At 40.1% G+C, this 12,867-nt stretch overlaps 1 long non-coding RNA gene across 2 annotated transcripts in view; it reads right to left on the reverse strand.

Annotated features, from left to right (window-relative positions):
* LOC109440036 (patr class I histocompatibility antigen, A-126 alpha chain) overlaps window positions 1–12,867 on the reverse strand; it is a 221,823-nt gene that overhangs the window by 167,227 nt on the left and 41,729 nt on the right. The window lies entirely within an intron of this gene.

Here is a 12,867-nt window from a genome sequence, read left to right on the forward strand (position 1 = left end):
TAGCTCCAATTCAGGAGGTCGTTCTGCTAATTTTCTGATTCTTCAAAAGGGCTTTGAAGAAATCCTGGTTCATTTCCCAAGGTACCTTCAATTGTACTAGTAACTTTATTTGATTTATTTTATTATTTGGCTCATTCTAAGTTGAAGTCACCTGTAGATTTAATTTCTAGACTGTACTTTTCCTTAAGTTGCTGACTCTTCAGTTTGTTGTTCATTTATTTTCTATTGCTAACTGTAATAAATCACCACAAATTTAGTAGCTAAAGACAACACAAACTTACTATCTCACAGTTCTGTAGGTCAGAAGTCTTGGCTGCCTCAAGACTCAAATGGTTTCTCTGCTTCAGGGTTCACACAGCAGAAATCAAGGTGTCATTGGCTGGGTGGGTTCTTGGTGGGAGGCTCTGGGGAAGAATCCACTTCCAAGTTCTTTTAGGTTGTTGCCCGAATTAGGTTCATTGAAGTTGTAGGACTGAGGTTCCCATTTCCTTGTTGGATGTCAGCTGAGGGCCACCCTGTCCTCCTGGAGGCCCCCTCTGTCCTTGCCTATGGGCTCTTAGAGCCGGCACGGTTCACCAAACCTTCTCATGCTTAGGACCTCCCTGACTTCTTCTGCCTCTGGCTGGAGAAAGTTCTCCTTTTACTAGCTCATGGGATTAGATTGGGTACACATGGGTAATCCAGGATAATCTCTTTATCTTTAGATCTCTTACCCTAATTGCATCTTACCTTAATTACAGAGTTCTTTTGCCATATTCATAGGTGTGATTCAAGGGGCAAGGGTCAAAAGGACCTTTTGTGTCCCCCAAAATGTATGTTGAAGTCCTAATTCCCAGTACCTTCTGGCTACTTTTGGACATAGGGCCTTTAAAGAGGTAATTAAATTAAAATTAGGTCATCCGTGTGGGCCCTAACCCAATATGACCGTTCTCCTCATAAGCAGAGGAGATTAGGACATAGACCCACATGGAGAGAGGGAAGACCATGTGACGACAGGGAAAAGATGGTCATCTACAACAAAGAAGAGAGGGCTCAGGGGAAACCAACCCTGCCAACCCCTTGACCTAGCACTTCTAGCTGTCAGAATTGTGAGAAAATAAATTTCTGTAGTTGAAGCCACCCAGTCTGTTGTGCTCTGTCATGGCCGTCTCAGCAAACTAATACAGGGGCCACAATTCTGCCAACCACAGTCATGAATTGTCCTCCATTTCTTCTTTGGATCCAGGTACATTGTCTGTCTACAACTGGGATGCTTTCTTACAAAAACTAATTCTTTTGGAAAAGGTATTTTAACAATCAATTTTCTTTTAGATTAAAACAATATAACAACACAAGGTTGTTTTTTAACTGAGGCCATGGGATTAAACCAAATCATTCAAGAACCTAGTAAATCATTGTCAGTAAACTCCATTTAATGTTAAGAAGTCAAGAAAAAACTCATTTTCTCTGGGGAAATGTTTTTAGGAGGTGGAGCTGCCGTGTTCCTGATTTTCTTACCACGTCCACTTCAAAACCCTGCTTCCTAGGTCTACCTGATGTTGTAGCTAAAAATAAAAATAATAATAAAATAAATGAAATAAAATATGAAAGAATCTCAGTTCCTAGACCAGACCTGTTTAAGGTGTGGACCCAGAGAAAAATCCCAACCTTGCTACTTGTCTTCTTTGTGCCTGAAACTGAGGAACAGAATAAAGCTGAGGAAAAGTTACCCTACAAAGTATTTCTTTTTTGCTTGTGTAAGTCTTTTGAGGAGGTATAAAAAAATTTTTATTTTTGACTCTGGGCTAATATATTTGGTTACCAGATACAAAAAGATGTCTTGTTCTAAAATATGGAATTTTCCTAAATTGATGCAAATAGCATCAGGGATCACAAACACACTTTGATATAGCAAAACTCTCCACCAAAAGGCTCCTGCCCATAATGGATTTTCTACATATAATCTTTTTTCCGAACCTCCAAGGGTAATATATACCAAGGGTCCTACGAGATATTTTGTACCAGTATTCATAGTCAGCAGTTCCAACTGGGCCTTCAGCAATGCTAGGAACTCCTACTACACATCTCTGGTGACTTCCTCTCCTATTATTTGCAACAACTATTTTAAACCTTCTGCTTTGAGATGCACAAATCCCATTTCTACATACACACCCTCTTCCTCTTTTATAGTGACTAACTTTCTCCTTCTACCATTGTCTGTGTTCCAGAGGCCCTTCCTCCTGCCCTTTCTGGAATTTTCCATTTATTACTTCATTGGACCCCTCTGTATCTCGTCAAGGATTTTCTTGTGGCTTCTGACAGCAAACTCACCTTCTTTTCCTTCCATGTCTCTGGCAACTCCTTCTAAAATCCCTTACTGGCTTCCTTCTGCTTCTTAAATGTTAGTCTTCCTCTGTATATAAACCAAGACACTCTTCTCACTTTCTCCTTTCTCCTCAGATATTGTCACTCATCACCGTGGTTCAGTTGCCATCACAATGACGACTCCCAATCCAGTCCAGTCTAGGTAGAGATTTCAATCTGCCTATTCACATATTCTGCCTCCATCTGGGAACTTTTCAGGCTGCTCAAACTCAGCATGTCACAAACTGAGCTTACAATTCTCCCATCCCCACCCCAACCTGCTGCTACTTCAGTGTTCATTTCAGTAAATGATATCAGTATCCATCTCCACCATTTCCCCATGTACCTCCCTCTCTCTCATCCTTTACATCCAGAAATACTCAGTTTCATCTACTCTTCCTCCCACATATCTCCTGAATCAGTCATGTTTTTCCCATCTCCACAGCCACCGCCATAATCTAATCACCATCATGTCTCCTCTGGGCTATTGCATCTAACACTTCTTGTAAAGTTGTCGTCTTCATACAGCCATGAATGATGATACAGCCATGTTGGGCATTTGGGTAAAAAGCCAGTGGACATGTGTGTAAAGGATGAAAAGTCCTCATTATCATGATGGGAGGTCAATAAATAATGTCTAAAAATGATTAATCAAGAAATATCAGTATAAGTGTATAAATTAGAGATAAAAGGTAAACAGGAGGAGAAATAGAAGAATTGAAGGTGGTTGCCTGTGGGAGGTATGACTAGGGGTAGGGACAGGGAGCAAAGGACTACTGTTTTTATAAGCCTTTAAGAATAATACTATACATAAACACAATGTTAACAAACACACATTTATGAAAAGATACTTATTTCATGAGTTCGTAATAAATCCAGATCATTAAATAAATCCCATTGGCTGCCTTAATCCTGGTGTAGCTTTCTATTTTTAATTAAAATTTTTGGAGTAACATTGGTTAATAACATACACATTTCAGGTGTTCAATTCTATAATGCATCAACTATATATGGAACCGTGTGCTCACAACCCAAAGTCTGGTCTCCCTTTTGTCACCATATAGTTGACCTCCTTTACCCTCTTCATCCTTCCCCCACCCTCTTCCCCTCTGGTAACCACTGGTGTTTTCTTTAATACAGTGTCTCCTTAGCTCCAGAAAGGGTTAAAGCTGGCATCATGGAGAGACAGCTGGATAACTTTGCTCTACTCTAAACCAAGAGCTAAAATTGTTATCATGAAAAGTAGTTGGTGTTAGCATAACCTTCTTGGTTTATTTGTAAAATTTTCTGAAAATGATATATTAGTTCAAATACTACATAACTAGAAATGATTCTGATTCCATCTTTGAATATTTACAACATTCCAAACTGTTTTAAATTAAAGATGTTTCTTTTGATTTTTAAATAAACTACACTAGAAAATAAAAATTTCTTCATACAACAATATAGTGTAAAAGAAAGAGTTGATTTTTATCCTTTTCTTCACATTAACATCACCCTTTTGAACTTAATAAAAGTACATAATGTTTATTTTAAAATACTCTGTTCTTTTTCAGCCCTGAAGTAGGGTTTTATCTTACTTGGGAAGGTCTCATTTGACAATCTGCAGATCTAGTCCTTCCTGAGTGGGCTGTATTTAGGGCATTGGCATGTGCATTTTTGGAAGCACTGCACTCCCAGGTTTAATCCCAGGGTTAGGGGACTGAGTTAATTAGTTATGTTCTGAAGGGTGTCCTGAAATGCAAGGGAAGAAACAGATTAGATAGTTATAAGGGAAGTGTCAAGGTTAAGAACAGCAAATTTTCAATTCAAATGGCCAGAGTTCAATCCTTGGTTTCTCCGTTTACTGTTTATTTATCCTCAGCTACCACATCTTTAAATTGGGTGTACAATTACTCAGCAAAAAACACACACATATGAATGAAATCTTGCCATTTACGACAACGTAGATGGACCTAGAGGGTATTATGCTAAGTGCAATAAGTCAGACAGATAAAGACGAATACCATACGATTTCACTTACAATGGGAATCTAAAAAACAAAACAAAACAAATGAATAAACAGTACAAAACAGAAGCAGACCCATAGACATAGAGAACAAGCTGATGGTTCCCAAATGGGAGGGTGTTGAAGGGATGGGTGAAATAAAAAATTTTAAAAAAAGAAGAAAAAGAACAGATAAGACAAATAGAAAACACATAATAAGATAGCAAGATGGTAGATTTAAATTCAACTATAGCAATAATTACATAAAGTACAAATTATCTGAACACTCCACTTAAAAGACAAAGATGTCAAATAGAATAAAAAAAACCACTACCAAACCCACGTTAAATGTGGAGCTCCAAATAGATTAAAGTACAAAGACAGGATAAAATAGTCTATGCAAACACTAATCCAAAGAAAGCTGGACTGGCTGTATTAAAATAAAAAATAAGTATATTTAGGAGAAATATTACCAGAGATAAGATTGTATGCTTTCTAGCAATAAAGGAGTCAAATTATCAAAAGGAAATATCAATCTTAAATTTGTATGCATGTAATAGCAGAAATAAAAATAAAAAGTAAATTGTGTACCAGTTACTATTTTTTTACTAATTTTACCAGTTTGCATAACAAATGACTACTCCAAAACGTAGAAGCATAAGACAACCATTTATTATGCACATGGATTCCGTGGGTAAGAACTTTGGACACAACACGGGGTTAGCTGAATACTCACTATGCGTGATGAGGAATTTGGACATGGCACGTGCAGGGTGACTTGTCACAGCTCATGAATTTGAAGGCCCTCTCCTGGAAGACTCCTTTACTCACTAGCCTGGCACTTGCTGCTGGCTCAGTTGGGGGCCTCAGTTCCTCTCCAGTGTGGTCTCTGTGGGGGCTCAGAGCTGCTTCTTCACAGCCTGCTGCCTGGCTTTCACAGAGCAAGTGTCCCCAGGAGAGTGAGCCACTGGAAGCTGTGTCCCCCTTCCTTAACTTAGCCTCCGAAGTCCCCCCACCACGCGGCTTCTACTGCACTGTATTCTTTAGTCACCAAGGCCGGCCCATATTCAAGGGGAGGCAATTAGGTTCTACCTTTTGTGGGAGGAGCTAAAGATTTTGCCCAGGTGCAGGGCCTTCTGGTTATCTCAGTGGTCATGACCCAAGTTCCCACATTTCCCAGGTGCCCAGGGAAGCAAAAGTGACCTGCTAAGCTAAAAAAAAAAATGAAAAGAAAATTCCTTCCAAAGTGAGAGGCAACAAGCATTTGTTGAGATCAATAACAATAGCTATTCGGGATGCACTGATTCAGGCAGAAGCCCGAATAGTGTTCTCATTAGGAGACAAAGGCGATGGGTATTTATGAGAAAGGAAAGGGGAACAATTACTTCAATAGAAGGAATACATTTCTATTGGGGCAGATAATATAACGTAGTCATGATAATTCTAAACAATGTCTTAAATTTTCAGTCCAGCAGTCATAATAACTGCTTCTCGTTATTTTGCAAACAGTTTTTTGCAAGGCACAGGGTTGCTTAGGCCCAGTACAAAGGTTATTTTGCTCTTTTCTAACAATTCCAAAGATGTGAGGTATAAGACATTCATGGCAGCTCCATCTCCATTCTCAAGGGGCCCTGTTTATAGTATTGTTTACAGATCATAACAATGAAATATTCAACAATGAACTGACATTCCCCACCTCCCCCCAATATTCCTCTTGGCTGAGAGTATGGGCTCTCTGTGCCCTAATAAGCCCATCAGATCAAAGTCTTTATTAGTCAGCCTTTCTCACGTAGCCCAGTGTAAACAGCTGACAACCCAAGGCAAATCATTTGCAAAGCATGATGGCAAGTCTTGCAAAAGAGGCGGGATCTCATGCAGCCATTACAGAGGATGTAGAAAAACTGCTGGAATCACAGGAAACTATTAGCAAACATGGATGTGACAGAGATAAACTAGTTAATAATCAGAAAAGAAAAAATCAATAAGTATGTAATAGGTACTTCAATAAAGAATGGTTTGAGGATGAGTAAACTGTTACATATTCACACACTGGATTTTAAATGGTTGTTGAAATGACTGTAGCAACACACAACAATATGAATGAATCTTAGCAATGCAACAGTAAGTGAGAAAAAAGTACCAAAAGATGATAAGACAGTTAAAAACAACCATAGATACAGATTAAACACACATACACACACACACATTTTTAGGACCATATATAGATGCAATAAAGCTATAAAATTGTATAAGGAAAGTAAAGAAATGATGACTTTAGGATTCTGGGGGATTACTTTGGGCCCGGAGAGGAAGTGAAATGGGTTGGGTGGACCATCCAGTCAGAGGCGAATTATTGACAAGATCCTCATTTTATTTTGGGTGGAGGCTTCAAGGGAATATTACAATATTAAAAATAACTAATATTTGAAAAGTAAACAACAGAGAGCCATGCATGGAGCAATAAGGAATATGTCCTGCACCAAGGATTACAATAAATCTAGTTGTGAGCAGATGAGGCCCAATAAAAAATAACATAAAACAAGGATAATACCAACATTTACCTCATAAAGTGGCTGTGACGATGAAATGAGTTAATATATTTAAAACATTCAGACCTATACCCTGGAACACAGTAGCACTGTATTATCTAAGTATTTTTGTTATCATTATTTTTACTGTACGCCCAGGGGCAACTATTATTTATTATGCATATAAAACTACTATTTATTAAGCTGTGCTGCAGCAGACACCATTAGCTTCCTTCCCAGTACCCATTTCCTCCTTCTTTGCTAACAGAAGTCTGCTTTTGTTCAGGATGGCAATGAACCGAGACCCAGGCAAAATGTTTGCTTTTCCAGATATTAGCTTATACCAAGGGTGTCCATGGAACCCAGTTATAGCAAATGACACATAAGCAGAAAACTTCTAGGGACTCTGGGAAGACTTGCTTTTCCCGATAAAAGAGGATGACGTGGCTGGCACCATCCCTACATCTCCCTTCTTAACTTGCACGTGCTGTGATGCCTAGAGCCTCAGCAGCTATTTTGTTACTATGAGGCAACAGGCAGGAAGACAAAAGCAAATATGCTAAGGATGTCAACGCGAAAGAGTCTTTTTGCAGTTTATCAGTTACTCCTAAAGTTGAACGTTCTTATAACTATTGACACATGATTGAAAAATCCATATCTAACTAAGTTTAAAAATTAGTGTGATAAGTAGAAAACTGAAGTTCAAAGTGATGAGAAAGCATCAAGCATAATTTAAAATAGGCTTTTTCTCTCAGTTCCTGAAATGGTGCCGTTAGTCTTATCATGATGAGTTAATCTTAGATTAACTCAATTACAGTAAAAACTTTATATTTACAGTTCCTTTCACAATTTGCCTTGTGATCCCAGCAGACTCATTGCTGCCAGCTCCTCTCAGCTGGATCGCTTGCATTGTTAGGTCGGGGAAGAAAATAACAATGACAGTGAGCACATTATAAGGCTTTACAGCCTAAGGCCCCTGTATCAGTTAAGAGTACATTTGGCTGCAAAGAACAGAAACGCAAACAATGGTAGCCTTTAAACAAAGAAAGATTTAATTTTCTTCTCATAACAGAAAGTCTGGCAGTGGCAGTTTGGCATTTGGGCACTGGCCTCTGAGGAGCACGTCTGGGTGGCTACAAAGAGGTAGGATAGAAACCTGTTTTTTTCACACTTTAAGTATATTGGACTATTCCCCCCTCCAATACTGTATTATTTCTTGCTTTGTAACAAATTACCTCGAACCTTAGGAGCTTATGATAAGACATATTTTTTATGTCATAGATCCTGGTGGTGGCTTAGCTGAGTGGTTGTGGATCAAAGTGTCTCATGCAGTGGTGTCCAGTGTTGGCTGGGGCTGTGGTCACCTGAATGCTCTGTGGGCATTGGAGTCGGGGCAAGGGGGTGGAAGAGACCCTCAGATCCTCATCCAAGCTCACCCATGTGCTTTTTGGCAGGAAGTCTCAGTGTCCTGCTGGCTGTTGGACAGATAGATACCTCAGTCCCTCACCTCGTGGACCTTTCTAGAGGCTGTTTGAATGTCCTCCTCATAACATGGCAGCAGGCTTCCCCCAAAGCAAGTGATTCAAGAGTGAGAGAGACCAAAATGGAAGCTGCAGTACCTTTTATAACCTAATCTCAGGAGTGACATCCATTATTTCAGGTGCATGTGATGGTCACACACATCAACCCAGGAGGATACTCCGGGGAGTAGGCTCCACAAGGATAGAAATACCAGGAGGCGGGATCATTGAGGGTCAACTTGAAGGCTAGACACCTGATTTGGAACATATTTGCCAACATTTGATATTATTATCTTAAAGTTATTTCCTATTTTGATATATTCTTTCCATTTAACTTACGTAGTAAGTAAAAAAAAATCATACTTTAATTTTTGAACTTTATTGATTACTCCTAAAACTGAATATTTAAAATGTGTTTGTTGACCAGTTTCATTGTCCCTGTTACAAGTTATTTATGTCCTTTACCAAATACATTCATGTATTAGGATGTTAGTGATTTTCCCCCCAATTTGTGTAAGTTCCTTATATAATAAAGAAAAAACAGAGCTCCTGTCTCGTTGGTGTGGAGTGTTGAGACCCTGCATCCTCACGGGCAGAGCTGCAGGGAGGACGCAGGACCTCAAAAGGGATGTCTGGGTATTGAACTGGGGAGGTACTGGACCCCAATTATTAGAAATTCCCCCCTAACCAAACTTGAGTCAGGCTCCCCTGAGTCCTCTTCTTGCGTTAGCCCCAACCTTGGCTCTATCCTTGGCCTTTAGTCCAGTTTTAGCAAGACTCCTGCTGAGTGATTGAGTGACAATCCCCATACGTGTTACTGGCCTGCCTTCAGCAAACATCCTCCCAGCCTTACGTCTCCTCTTGGTACTTTTCCATCCACTCGCCCCCACCTGCTGCTTGGCTATAATCTCCACTTGTCTTTGCTGTATTCGGAGTTGGGCCCCATTTCTCTCCCCCACTACAAAACCTCCATTGCAGTAGTTCCTCTTGAATAAAGTCGTCCTTATAGTCTTTAACAAGTGTCATGAACAATGTTTCCTTTAACACTCCCGAACCTCAATAAAAATACCTACGAATATAACTCACGTGGGGCTGGAAGCAGGAGCTGGTGGGCACGCACGAGGCATCTGTCAGCACCCCCACGACGGCCACAGGTGAGAGGCTGCCCCTGTTTCTGGGACCAGGCTCTACATCTGGATTCTGAGGCATCTCTGACAGCCAGAGCACTCCGGTGACTACAGAGATTGGATTTACTTCTAGCCTACTGTATTCCCCAAAATAAGACCAGGTCTTATATTAATTTTTGCTCAAAAAGATGCATTAGGGCTTATTTTCAGGGGATGATTTATTTTTTCATGTATAACAATCTACATTTATTCATGTACAGCAATCTACATTTATTTAAATACAGTCATGTCATCTTCTTCTGGAGGATCGTACTAACTCTCCAAACTCCGAATTCCGGCTTGAATTTCTTGAGATTCCATTTCCTGTAGAGCCATTGGCCCGAATCTCTCATGTCCAGCAACAGAGCTCTCCTTCAATGAGCCTGCTCGTAGTGCATTGGCAACACAGCTGTCAGTGATTTTATCCCTGAATTCTTCACCCAAGTCACAACCTCTTGCAGGCTAGGCTTCACAATGTTTCCACACTGATTTCTCTCCATTCTATTTTCAATGTAGTCATTGATTTCCATGCACAGATGGTCCTTGAATGGCTTGTTTATTGCAATATCAAGATATAATAGGCAGTCATTCCTGTGGGAATCATTATTTTATCTATTCTTCTCTCTGGAAGAAAGTTCTTCATTTCTTTAGCGCGGTGAGTGCTGGCTGAATCCCAGACTAGCAGACCTCTTTGGCTACCTCAGAAAACAAGTGGCAGCATTAAATCGACCCACTTCCTTATAACTGCTTGTGTGCACCAGGCTTTTTCGGTTTCAAGAACATAAATGCCTGAAACACGTTCAACCTTATCTTTCTTGCCCTTAGTGATGATTAGAGGTGGGGCTTTCTTTCCATCCAGACAAATTGCCAAAATACAGGTAACACGTGCCCTTTCGTAACCAGTGGAGGGAATGCAGATTGACGAGGCGCCCCTCTGATCAATTGTCGTTTCAGATCCTTGGCCCATAAACACTGCAATTTCATCCATAGCAATCATGTTGGAGAGGTGGTATTTAGAAAAGCCGATGCCATCAACAAAGGACTTGAATGCAAGTGCACGTTTAATAACTTCAGTATCTTCCAGCTTGAGCAGTGTTGTCGCACTTAGAGACAGTTCATATCGCCGAAGAAATCCATCCAGCCAGTGTTGTGATGCTTTGAATTCTTCTGGGGATATTTCTTACTGTGCAAGGGCAAATGCTTGACTATCAGCCCTGCGCACAACCAAAGCCTTTGCTCTCCTGTCAGCAGTCCATTCACAGATGATGTCTTCCGGCTCAGGAACTAATGGTTGCTGACCTGATCCACACTTGTGCTTCTTAGCATTTCCCTCGTTCACCTATTGACTGAGATTATTGTACTCTGCTCACCATTTTCGGACCATTTGGAGATCCAACTTCTTCCCTTTACAGAAAGCCGTAAGATTCTTGCCCTGGGAGTCCTCCACGATTCCTTTTTTGTACTCGGCGGAATAGCTCTTTCTTTTTCACTCATCCTGTCTGGGGGTCAAAATATTATTCCCTTTAAATCTACCATTAAATCAAATGTTAGCTGAAGACTTATGAGACAGAAGTGGCAGCAGAAATGATGACAGTTAAGAATGATGGTCCACACAAAAGCGACAAAAAATTGCAGACACCAAAATTCAGAAAACATGTCTTTATTTCACACAAGTGCATTAAGTATGTCTGTTTCAACATATGATGTATTGAATTATGAAGATTCACGTTAGACACAACCATGGCCATTCGTTATCAAGTGCGCACTTTATTCATGAGTACTCTGATTGGTCATTCGGCAATAAGTCTCAAGTTCATCTGTTTACATAGGTGTTTACCTCTCGTCCAAAGGCTCCTGCTTCAGTATTTACAAATACTTTATTATAATTTATATTATCATTTATTTTAAGTATTAATGTCAATGATATTATTTATTTATATTTAATTATATATTAACATTATTATAATTCAATACGTCGTAGTGTGTCGCAGCGGACGTACTAAATGCATCCGTCTGGCTAATGCTCTTAACTGGGGCTATTTTTTGGGTAGGGCTTATATTGCGAGCATCCTGAAAAATCATGCTAGGGTTTATTTTCCGGTTAGGTCACGTTTTCAGGAAAATACGGTAGCAGTATCAGGCCAATTTAATTAGTTCTTTTTAAATTAAAATGCATACTTTGTGTATATATGTATATATATACATATATACATATATTTATACATACATATGTATATATATGTATATATATGTATATGTATTTGAGTTCTTAGAGACATATCTTCTATATTTCCTTGTGAAACATCCATCAGCTTAAAAGAAAGCTACTGAGATAATTTATGACCTCTTCTCACACCCTTTTCCTTGGCTTTGTATAGCACAGTTAGAATACGTACCATAATTGAACACACTAATGCAAGAAGTGGCTTTACTATTTTATTTTTATTTTTTTAATAATATAAAATCTGACTCAGTGCTCTTTCTCAAGGATTTAAAGAGAAATTCTATCTCAATCAAATAGAATTCCCAAGTTCACCCAATCTTGAAATCTCAGGGAAGGGCTCTGGACTTCAGGCTGGTGTGTGTCCGATCTGCGGTTGTCACACTGCTCATCGCCCCAAAGGCTGTGGCTTAAGCTTAGTTCCTGTGTCCATGCAGCTCACCCATTAGACACCCTGTCTCTCCAGGGTCTGGAAGGAAGTCACACTAGGGCTCCAAGATGGGCAGAACCAGACACCTCTCTATTCCCTCAAAATAAGGAAACCCCACCTGCTGCAGGGGTTGGGATTCATTCGCTTCTCCCTCAACTTCTCAAGTCAACGTGCCCTACACACCCACAGAATCTAGATCTCTGCCTTTAAGAGTCTAGATGGTCCACAACAAAAGTCTTTTTAACTACCTAATGGGGGAGACAAGGGCATTCCTTTTAAACCTACAAAGAGAAAATGTGCACCATGCTTTGATGGTGAATCAGCCAACAAACAGGGAAACCAGCCCCAACTCTGCATGAGGTAATTCTGACAGTACATCACACCACTGCATACAAAGGCCTCATGATCTGGTCCCAGTGTTTCACTGCTTGCTCGTAGGAGTAACCAAAGTGGTTGAAACCCACTTTGCAGCTGTGAAGAGTTGAAAAATGGACCTCCCTCGGAAGCTGCTCTAGTCCCATTTCACTAAAGTACAGAGCGCCAGGCCGGCCACTGCGATAGGGCCTGGATTTCCTAAGCCTGTGACATTCATCGCTCACCTAGTAAGGATTTATCGAGGGCCTGCTGTTTGCTAGGCACGGTGCCAGGTGCTGGGAGGGTAGGAGAATGAAG

Source organism: Rhinolophus sinicus, linkage group LG05 (assembly GCF_036562045.2).
Source record: "Rhinolophus sinicus isolate RSC01 linkage group LG05, ASM3656204v1, whole genome shotgun sequence".
NCBI classification, from domain to species: domain Eukaryota; kingdom Metazoa; phylum Chordata; class Mammalia; order Chiroptera; family Rhinolophidae; genus Rhinolophus; species Rhinolophus sinicus.